The sequence below is a fragment of the Rattus rattus genome, chromosome 1, assembly GCF_011064425.1.
Source record: "Rattus rattus isolate New Zealand chromosome 1, Rrattus_CSIRO_v1, whole genome shotgun sequence".
Taxonomy (NCBI): domain Eukaryota; kingdom Metazoa; phylum Chordata; class Mammalia; order Rodentia; family Muridae; genus Rattus; species Rattus rattus.
The window spans coordinates 249726463-249736936 of NC_046154.1; positions in this window are offsets into that span (position 1 = coordinate 249726463).

The window sequence follows — 10474 nt, forward strand, 5'->3', positions numbered from 1 at the left end:
GATTTGCTGCCTGGTGTGACTCCCTCATTGGAAGTCAAGAGTAATGAAAAGAAGAAAGAAGAGGAGCAGGGCTGAGGCTCCTGAGTCCTCAGCTCGGCTGGGCCTACCCTCCTCTCCTCTGGGACTGCCAAGCCTCTGCTGAGGAGGCCTCCTCTCAGAGCTGTGAGTTTCCTGGACCCCCTTGTCTCAGGATGCCCTTCCATTGGGATACCTTTTCCCCTCAGAGCTGTTTGATTCTTGATATTCCGAGTCCCAGGACACCTTCCCATTCCTGTAGGAAGGCCATCATTTTGGTTCCGTGACTCAGAGAGACTCTCCTGGTGCTCGTGCTCCCCTCATCTGAGCAGCACTAGGACCCTATCCTTCATCCGGTTGGTCTGTAGCAAGACACCTTCAGGCTCATCCCATCCATCAGCAACTGCTAGGTAAGCTGCCCCTTCTGGTCGGTGTAAATGCTTCCCTGAGTCCGAGGAAGCGACTATTGGGTGTCCGGCACCCCTCTAGTACTCTGGGAGGTGGAGGTACCCCCATCCATGGTCTTTAAGGCTACAGCTGGTCCTCTTCACCTTAGGCCCTACTGGGCCATCCTGCCTCTCTCTGCCCTCTCTACCTGACCCCATCCAGCACCCTCGGAGCTGTAGCCTTGCAGGTTTTTTAGCCCCCCCCCTTTTTAAAAGATTCATTCATTATATATAAGTACACTGTAGCTGTCTTCAGACACACCAGAAGAGGGCATCGGATCTCATTACAGATGGTTGTGAGCCACCATGTGGTTGCTGGGATTTGAACCTCTGGAAGAGCGGTCAGTGCTCTAACCACTGAGCCATCTCTCCAGCCCCCAACTGTGTTTTTGTCTCTCTCCATGACCTTCTCTCACCATCCCATCCAAGCTGCCTATAATCCCACGGCCTCTCTAGGCTCTTGTGGCTTTCATGATCCCTTTCCTTCCCCCTTTCCTGTGGATGAGACCCCATTCCTAGAGACTCAGTTCCCTGCCTTTAGACTCCACTCTGGGCTTAGCCAGGCTAAGGTCTGACCCCCATTGAGTGTGTGACAATCCTCTGAATCCCCTGAGCAGACTTGTGTCACTCTTACATTTTCCTCCCCCTCTGTCGCCCATGGGAATGGGGTCTTCTGTGCCCTCTAACTCACCCTGGGGGTGCCTTTTAGCCTCCCCACCTGCCACCCGACCTGAAGGGCTCAAAATTTACCTCTGCAATCAGGTATGGCCTCCATATCCCATGGAGAGTCACAACCCAGATGGCTTACAGTGGCCCCTAGATCCCAGTATTACTGGAGGACTTTACAGATGCTGCGAGCAATCGGGGACGTGGAAAAGGATTCCTTGCATCTAAGCCTTCCCTTACCTCCGTTCCAAGGCTTCTCTCTGTTCTTCTCTCTCTCAGCTCCTTTTAGCTACAAAACCTGAACAAGATGATTTACTCCACCATTTTCAGTCCAGCTAACGAACCCCCTCCCCATCAACCTAACCCCACAGCCCCTCTCCTCCTGTTTCCCCGTCTCTGTCTTCAGCAACAGGTTGCCCAGATGGACCCTCCCTGGTGCCCTCTTTTAGTCCACAAGCAGCCCCTCATTGCTAGTTTCCTCTTTGCCAAAGGACTTTACCTCCCTGTACCGAGCCTCACCCAGCCATGGCTCCCCCTTTGTGGGAAGCTGCTGGAGTGAATGGCTTAGTTAGACTACATGCTATATGCTACCTTGCCATTAAGCAAACTCTCTCAGAGAAGCGATTAGAGGTCCTCTACTGCTAATTTCTCCACCTTTGTTAGGCCATTCCGGTTTATATTACCCAATCTTATAATCTCACCTTCCGCGATGCCCCTATGACCTGTACGAACAATCTTGTCCCTGAGGAGCGCAGGTGAGTCTGGGATTAGGCTAGGGCACTGCAGATGAAAACCACTGACTGAGGCAGTTCCAGCTGGAACCCTGGATGGGATTACCGTATCCCAAGAGACATCAGAGCTAGGGATCAATTCGTGACTTGTCTCTTGACTGGACTTCGTAAGGCCACCCTTAAGGTGGTAAATTATGAAAACGTCCGAGAAGCCATCCAGGACAAACAGGAAAACCCATCTCAATCCCCAGAAGGCCTTACAAAGGCCCTCTTCAGTGTACCAGTCTGGATCCTAAGACTCCAGATGGAAGATAATTCTTCATGACTTATTCTCTCAGAGTTTCTCTGATATTAGGACCAAACTTAAACGTCTAGAGAAAGAATCCCTGATTCTGCTGGGATTCCACTGGCAAATGCCTTAACTGCGGTCTTTAAGGTATACCATGGGAGACAGGAAAAAGCCCCCATACAAAGATTCCTTATGGTACCTGAGACCTACATCCTGCTTCAACAACCGCCCAGGCCCCCAACTCTCCCGAAGCCTAAGAACCTCCAGCTCCCTGTTTTAAATGAGGTCAGGGAGGTCAGCTATTCTGTGTCCAAGGTGCCATCAAGGTAAGAGGGCATCAGACCCATGGACAATTGGAGGGGCCCAGCTCCCTTGGCCTGACCACCACCATCTCCACCAGGAGGCTTGGGTAGTTATCAGGGTGTTCAATCTCCTTCCCTCTAGATGCTGGGGCCACCTACTCTGTCCTGACATAATCTAGGGACCCATCTCTCCTTGTTTTCTCCTTGTTTTACCAGGCTCACCAAATGTCACCTCTTAGCTGTATGTTTAGGGTTATCTCCCTTACCCATTCCTCCGTAGTGCGACCAACCCGTCCCTCTCCTTGCTAGGAAGGGGCCTTGAAGTGGACATTTCTGGTTTCTTTGGAGACTTAGTTGTATCACGTGATGTTTTCGTGGACGCTGTTTTGTGAGAGGGCATATGGTGTTTTGCTGAAACAGACACATGAGAGGGCGTTTTGCTGAAGCAGACACATGAAAGGGCGCGAGATGTTTTGCTGGAGCAGATCCTTGAGAGGGCGCATGACGTTTAGAAAGAGTGCAAATGGAACTCCATAAACAGGGAGAGAATGCTCTTGTATTGCTGTGCTTTGCAACGCTTTGATGGTCTTCACTTCATAGAGAGAAACACGCAGGGGAAATTTCTCGCGGTATTCCAGCTGACTCTTCCCACGTCTGCTGGCTCAAACTGCTGCTTCTGACTCGGATCCAGTGTTTGCTGTTGGACTGAGCTGCTGGTGTCCTGACAATGGAGATTAGAATTGCCTTAAAGAACTACTTTAAACAGGACCACCCTTGTCTTATCATCCATGTTTCTCCCCTATCTTTGGTCTGTGCTCTAGAAGGTAGGTTAAGAACCCCAAATAAAATAGCTTTTGAAAAATCAGCCCACAGGACCTCCTAGCCAAAATGGAAGCCTCTGCTTCTTTTGCTTCCCAACGTGTGCTTGACCTCAGCCTTTCCAGTCACCCCTCTCTCCTTTCCTCCTCCTCTTCCAAACCATGCAACTTGAAACACCACCTCCCTCAGCAGCTTCCTTCGGGGGCCCCAGGTATGGGACCCTAAACCCTCTCTAGCCAAACACCACCCTTCTCTCATCATTCAGTGGACAGCCAGTCCTGCCTCCTGGCCACATGTCTCATCCACCACCTCTCCCTGATCACCTCTTCCCTTCTCTGTCACGATATCTTTGCATGCACACCCACCCCTACTTGCTTCAGCCTCATACTGACCCCCTTTCCTCCTCAATCAACATTGGGACTTGGTCCTCCTCTCTCTCCTGGTCACAACCCCCAACAGACAGGCCTCTTCAGGGTTGTCCTTACTACCCCAACTGCAGCTAAACCCGATGGCTTTCCTCACTGGATTCACTTTTCTCATCCAAGGCCCTTTACACCATTCCCTCAAGGTAATCTTTTTTTACATCTCAACCCGACCAGGCCCGTGCTCTCTCAGGTTTCAGAGGATAGCAAGGTGGAGCAGCTTGCTTCATCCATCGGCCGAGACCCAAGCCGATGCTTTTGGGTTACGTCTTACCTCTTTTCCTTCTCCTCCCTTTGGCTCTCTCAAATCAGCAGTGGGCTCTACATATGGAGATGAGAGGTTCAGGAAACCTATACTCAAGGAACCGACCAGACCATGCAGGTGATAGGGCTGCCCAGTGCTCATGGGCAGAGCTCCAAGAGGAGATGCTAATCCCCACGACACCTGTCCCCTAGGCTCGTTTCCTCTATGATCAAGCTGGGGGTTACTGTTGGCCAGGGACTTCTGGAGGCTGTCCTCATTGGTCCTGTAGCAGACATGATGCACACTCAGAAAAGCATACCACCTTTTATACAGAACGGGAAATTTTTATATTCAAATTGAGGACCTGAGGCACCCCAGGTGGGGGACAGGCGTCACAGGTAGACTTTGCCATAGCACTCATCAGGTACGATCAAAATACAGAGGGTACGCACCCAGTTAGCTCAGCGTACAGACGCAGTAAGTAAAGGAAGTGGTCTTTTTTTTTTTTCTTTTTTTTTTCCCGGAGCTGAGGACCGAACCCAGGGCCTTGAGCTTGCTAGGCAAGTGCTCTACCACTGAGCTAAATCCCCAACCCCAAGGAAGTGGTCTTTACAACGTTCCTCCAGGTCTTTACATCTCCAACTTCATTCTCCTTCTACAAGACTGATCTTCCCATCGCGCCATCTCCCATTTCAAACCTCAAGCTCTGCGTAACAGTAACCGGATAACGCTCTGCCTGCCTGACCACTTTGGAGAATGCTGGCTATGTGTCCTGCCTGGGTCAAAGTCACAACCACCATTCAAGGCCTCACCGATTAACTTATCAGACTCTTTCACCTCTCTTGCTCTAAGGCAAACATTACCACTATCATATCTCTCCCACCTCTCTCCTTGGTAGGGCATATAGCTTTGACTCCTCAGGGCACACTTTGTGGCCACACTTTGTGGGCACACTAGATCCTGCAGACCTCGATAATGCCTTAACCCTTGACACCACCACCCAGCCCCTATGCCCAAGTGTTCACAATGATTCAATTCTCCATGGCACTCAGGTCTACGACTGCCTACTCACTGAGTGATCCGGGACTTGTGCCCTGGTGTTCCTTTCTCTAAAGCCTAGAGGTGGTGAGGGACATTTGCCAGTTCCATCACAGGGTTTGTAGCAGCAAGGCATAACAAACGAGCAGCTCGGAGCCTGTATTTCCTTGCAATTCTGGGTGTAACTGCTGGTGCTGCCGCTGGCACAACAGGACTGACCGCTTCTCGGTTTCCCTCGCAGTTCATCCAGGATCTCCAGTGAGTGGCTCAGATCATCACTGTCCAGGGCAAATAGACTCCACACCGGATGCTGCAGTGCTACAAAATCAGCAAGGGTTAAGGTTTGCTAACGGCAAAGAGAGGTGGCCTTTCTCTCTTCTTAGGGGTGGAATCTTGCTTTTATATCAGGCAGTCAGGCATGGCAAAAGATAGGATCCCACCACTCCAGATGAATCTCCCAAAATGGAGACAACAGCTTGATGCCCCTGGCCATTAACATCCACTGATGGTTGATACTCTGGTAGGGACCCTTCCTGTCTCCTCTTTCCCAATCCTACAATCACACCCTGTCTTATACACCTCTTGTCTAGGTTTTTTCAACAACAGATCCAAACAATGTCTAATCAGACTTGTACTCCGTTGTTATCACAGGACTACTGGCCCTTAGTTCTAAAGCTGGAGGCCTGCAACTCCTGATGGTGCCCTGACAGAGATGGAACACGCTCTACAGACCAAAGGTCCACACAGCAGTGGGAGGATGGGACCTATACGCAGACACTCAGCACGAAGTAGTCTAATGATTACATCGCCAGCTTTCCCAAGCCCCGACTGTTCATCCATAGAAAACAAAGTGTGTGTGTGTGTGTATGTGTGTGTGTGTGTGTGTGTGTGTGTGTGTGTGTGTGTGTGCGTGTGTTAGCTGTTCACACCACTCACGTGGCAAGAAAGGCTTTCCCTGCCATGGGCTCCTTTGTAAACTTTGCACACTTTGTAAACTCTCAAGGCTGGAAAGTGGCCAGACCATCACCTGAGAAGCCCCAGCACCCATGCCCTCCCCCCAGACTTCCCTAACAGTCATAACAGACAGTTCTAGCCTCTGTAACTGTCACAAATGTCATCTCTAGCACCTCAACAGGACCCTCTCTGGATTATGCTAACTTTAGATGAAAAGCCTGAACAGGAAAACCCACCAAATCCCTGAGCACCTCCAAGCTCAGGACTTGAACTCCCACCAATTCTCACCCTGAAATCTCTACCCCTAGGAAGCTCCAACCACTAAGGGATCCTATATAAAGGCAGTGTCTGCTCAGTTCCCTGCTGTCTGCTCCCTGGAGCAGAGGCACCATTTCTGGATTCATCCTTCCATACCCTAAACCCTCCCAGTAAATCTGTTAGGAGATTTGCTGCCTGGTGTGACTCCCTCATTGGAAGAAGCCAAGAGGCAATGAAAAGAAGGGAAGAAGGAAGAAGAGGAGCAGGGCTGAGGCTCCTGAGTCCATAGTTCAGCTGGGCTTATTCTCCTCTGAGAGCCGCAAAGTCTCTGCTGAGGAGGATTCTCTAAGACCTGTGTGGTTCCTGGGTCCCTTGCCCGTGTCAGGCAGGATAGCCTTCCATTGATATACCTTCTCTCAGAGCTGTGCGGTTCTGGGCTTTCATGTACTAGAACACCATTTGAGTAGGAAGGGCAACAACAGCAACAACACACAGTGACCATCACACAGCGTCCATCACACGGTGGCAATCACAAAGTGACGATTGCACAGTGTCCATCACAAAATGTCTATCACACAGTGACCATCACACTGTGACCATCACACAGTGACCATCACACAGCGTCCATCACACGGTGGCAATCACAAAGTGACGATTGCACAGTGTCCATCACAAAATGTCTATCACACAGTGACCATCACACTGTGACCATCACACAGTGACCATCACAGAGTGACCATCACACAGTGTCCATCACAGAGTGACCATTGCATAGTGGCCATCACACAGTGGTCGTCACACAGTGACCATCAATCACCATCCCACAGAGTCCAGCCCACAGCGACAACCAGCACTGTCTGCTACAGTAGTGGACAGTGATGGACAGTGGTGGACAAGAGTGGTGGACAGCAGTAGTGGACAGAGGTAGTGGACAGTGGTGGAATGCAATAGTGGACAGTGGTGGACAACAGTAGTGGACAGTAGTGGACAGCAGTATGGGACAGTGGTGGACAAGAGCAGTGGACAGCAGTGGACAACAGTGGTGGACAGCAGTGGGCGGTAGTGGATAGTGGTGAACGACAGTGGTGGACAACAGTAGTGGACAATAGTGGACAGCAGTATTGGACAATAGTGGACAAGAGTAGTGGACAGTGGGGGACAAGAGTAGTGGACAGTGGAGAACAACAGTGGTGGACAGTGGTGGTGAGTGGTGGACAACAGCAGTGGACAGTAGTGGACAGTGGTGGACAACAGTAGTGGACAACAGTAGTGCACAGTAGTGGATGGTAGTGGACAGTGGTGGTGAGTGGTGGACACAGTGGTGGAAAGCATTGGACGTAGTGGACAGTGGTGGATAACAGTAGTGGACAGTGGTGGACAACAGTAGTGGACAGTAATGGAGAGTAGTACAACAGTAGTGGACAACAGTGGACAGTGGTGGACAACAGTGGTGGACAGTAATGGACAGTAGTGGACATTAATAGAAAGTGGTGAACAACAGTAGTGGACAGTGATGGTCAGTAGTGGACAACACTGGTGGACAACATTGGTGAACAACAGTAGTGGACAGTGGTGGACAACAGTAGACAGTGGTGGACAACAGTAGTGGACAGTAGTGGACAGTGGTGGACAACAGTAGTGGACAACAGTAGTGGACAGTGGTGGACAACAGTAGTGGACAGTAGTGGACAGTGGTGGACAACAGTAGTGGACAGTGGTGGACAGTGGTGGACGACAGTAGTGGACAGTAGTGGATGGTAGTGGACAGTGGTGGTGAGTGGTGGACACAGTGGTGGAAAGCATTGGACAGTAGTGGACAGTGGTGGACAGTGGTGGTGGACAACAGTAGTGGACAGTGTTTGACAACAGTAATGGATAGTGGCCATCACACAGTGGCCATTACACTGTGACCATCACACAGCATCCATCACAAAGTGACCATCACACAGTGGCCATCACACAGTGGTCATTGCACAGTGGCCATCACACAGTGACCAAAACACAGTGACCATCACACAGTGACTGTCATACAGTATTCATCACAGTGTCCATCACACAGCGTCCATCACACAGTGACAATCACACAGCGTCCATCACACAGTGTCCATCCCACAGTGTACATCCCAGTGACCATCACATTGTGTCCATCACTGTCCACCACACAGTGGTCATCACAGAGTGACCATCATACAGTATCCATCACACAATGACCATCACACAGGGCCATCTCACAGTGACCATCACACAGTGTCTATCCCACAGTGTCCATCACACAGTAACCATCACAGTGTCCATCACACAGTGTCCATCACACAGTGTCCATCACACAGTGTCCATCACACAGTGTCCATCACACAGTGACCATCACACAGTGACCATCTCACAGTGACCATCACACAGTGTCTATCCCACAGTGTCCATCACACAGTAACCATCACACAGTGTCCATCACACAGTGACCATCACACAGTGGCCATCACACTGTGTGTGTGTGTGTGTGTTTGTGTGTGTGTGTGTGTGTTTAATTTGGGGGAGAAGTTTCCAAGGCAAAGGACAGATATGAAGGTCGGGAGATGAGTGGGATTGGGGTGCTTGATGTGAAACAAAGAATCAACAAAAAGCTAAAAAAAAATTCAAGGGTGTCAGCCCACTCCTTTTCTCTGATATAAAGTCTCCATTTGTGACTATTCAAAGAATTTCTATTTATGAATACACATGGATTCTTAACCCTCCCCTAAATCAGAAATTTCAGCCCTCCTAATCCTGTGACACTTTAATACAGTTCATCATGCTATGGTGACACCAAACTACAAAATTATTTATGCGACTTCATAACTAATTTTTCTACTGTTATGAATTACAATGTAAATATATGATATGCAGGATATCTATTATGTGACCCAGTGAAAGGGTCATTCAATCCCCCAAGGAGTTGTGAACCACTGGTCTAAATGATTAAGAATTTTCCTCAAATCACTAGTTAGCTGCATACAGCTTCTTGCCCCGAGCCATCGATGCGATCAATGCTTGGATCTGTTTCCTGAGGATCTCACAACTATTATCCTACTTGAGGTCTCTTTGAACTTGGCATGGCTGTCAGCCTGTACACAGTACCCTCTGGGTGGGTGATGGGACAGCCACTTCCCTTGGCTTTGTATTGATTCTTTCCTTTACGTCTTCACACTGCCCAGCAAGGAAGAAGGTCAACTCTACACATCTACTAGCAAACCTGTCAGGGTTCTAACAAAAGCTGCTACATTTTTTCCCTTGCATAGCTCTGAATGAGTCATAGAAAAAAGAATGGCAGTAGGCAGAAGGGAGGTGTGAACGGTCACTGCGATTGTCCTCTTGGCTGAGCTGCAAGGCAGTATGGAGACCAATAGAGCTTGCCTCCAGTTGTATCTGAGTTTCTGGAGAAGGCTTGGGGAGGCCTCTGACTTGATGGCTCATTGACCTTACTGAATGAATAAAATTCTGAATATTCCATTGGGAAATTTACTACAGACAGTGGGTCACTGAGAGCACACCACCAAACACCACATCTTGGCTATGTCCCCTTCCTCTTACCCCTTGTTGTTCCTTGGCTGCCCACGTGGTAGGCAGCATTCATTTGCCACACCTGCCCCGTGAGCTTGACCACAGAACACACCTTGATTCCACTGGCTTTGACTACACTCATTTCCGTGAATCTGCAGTAGTCCCTGATTATTTACCTCAGTTATGGGTTCATAAAAATCACTGTGACGATCAAGGGAAAGACTTTTCTGTCCCCACAAACTTGACACTCTGTGGTTAACTTTTCAGGTTCCTGTGCCTTTTCTAAACCCAAGGCAACCCAATGCTCTCTAGAGTTCATACTTTCTCCATTTCAATAGTTTATTTCCTAACATGAATCACGGATGTAATAGCCTGTTACACTCAGCTCTGCTTTGACTAAGCACGTGTCATGGACAGCCGTCTGCCATGCTATGTGCAGTTCTTTTTTTTCTTTTTTTTTCTTTTTCTTTTTTTCGGAGCTGGGGACCGAACCCAGGGCCTTGCGCTTCCTAGGCAAGCGCTCTGCCACTGAGCTAAATCCCCAACCCCCTATGTGCAGTTCTTTCTTCCCTTTACGGGCTGAGGAGTCACAGATCATCGTGAGGACCTCCTAGTCTCTCACGCAGGTCAGGACACCCTCAAAAAGCCTGAAGCGAATGCAGTGCCCGTGCAGGGGAGCAGCTGCAGGCACAATCTTTGTTGCCTGTCACTTGTGTTCGTCAGTGACAGACCTGGTCACAGTGGCTGCTCCTC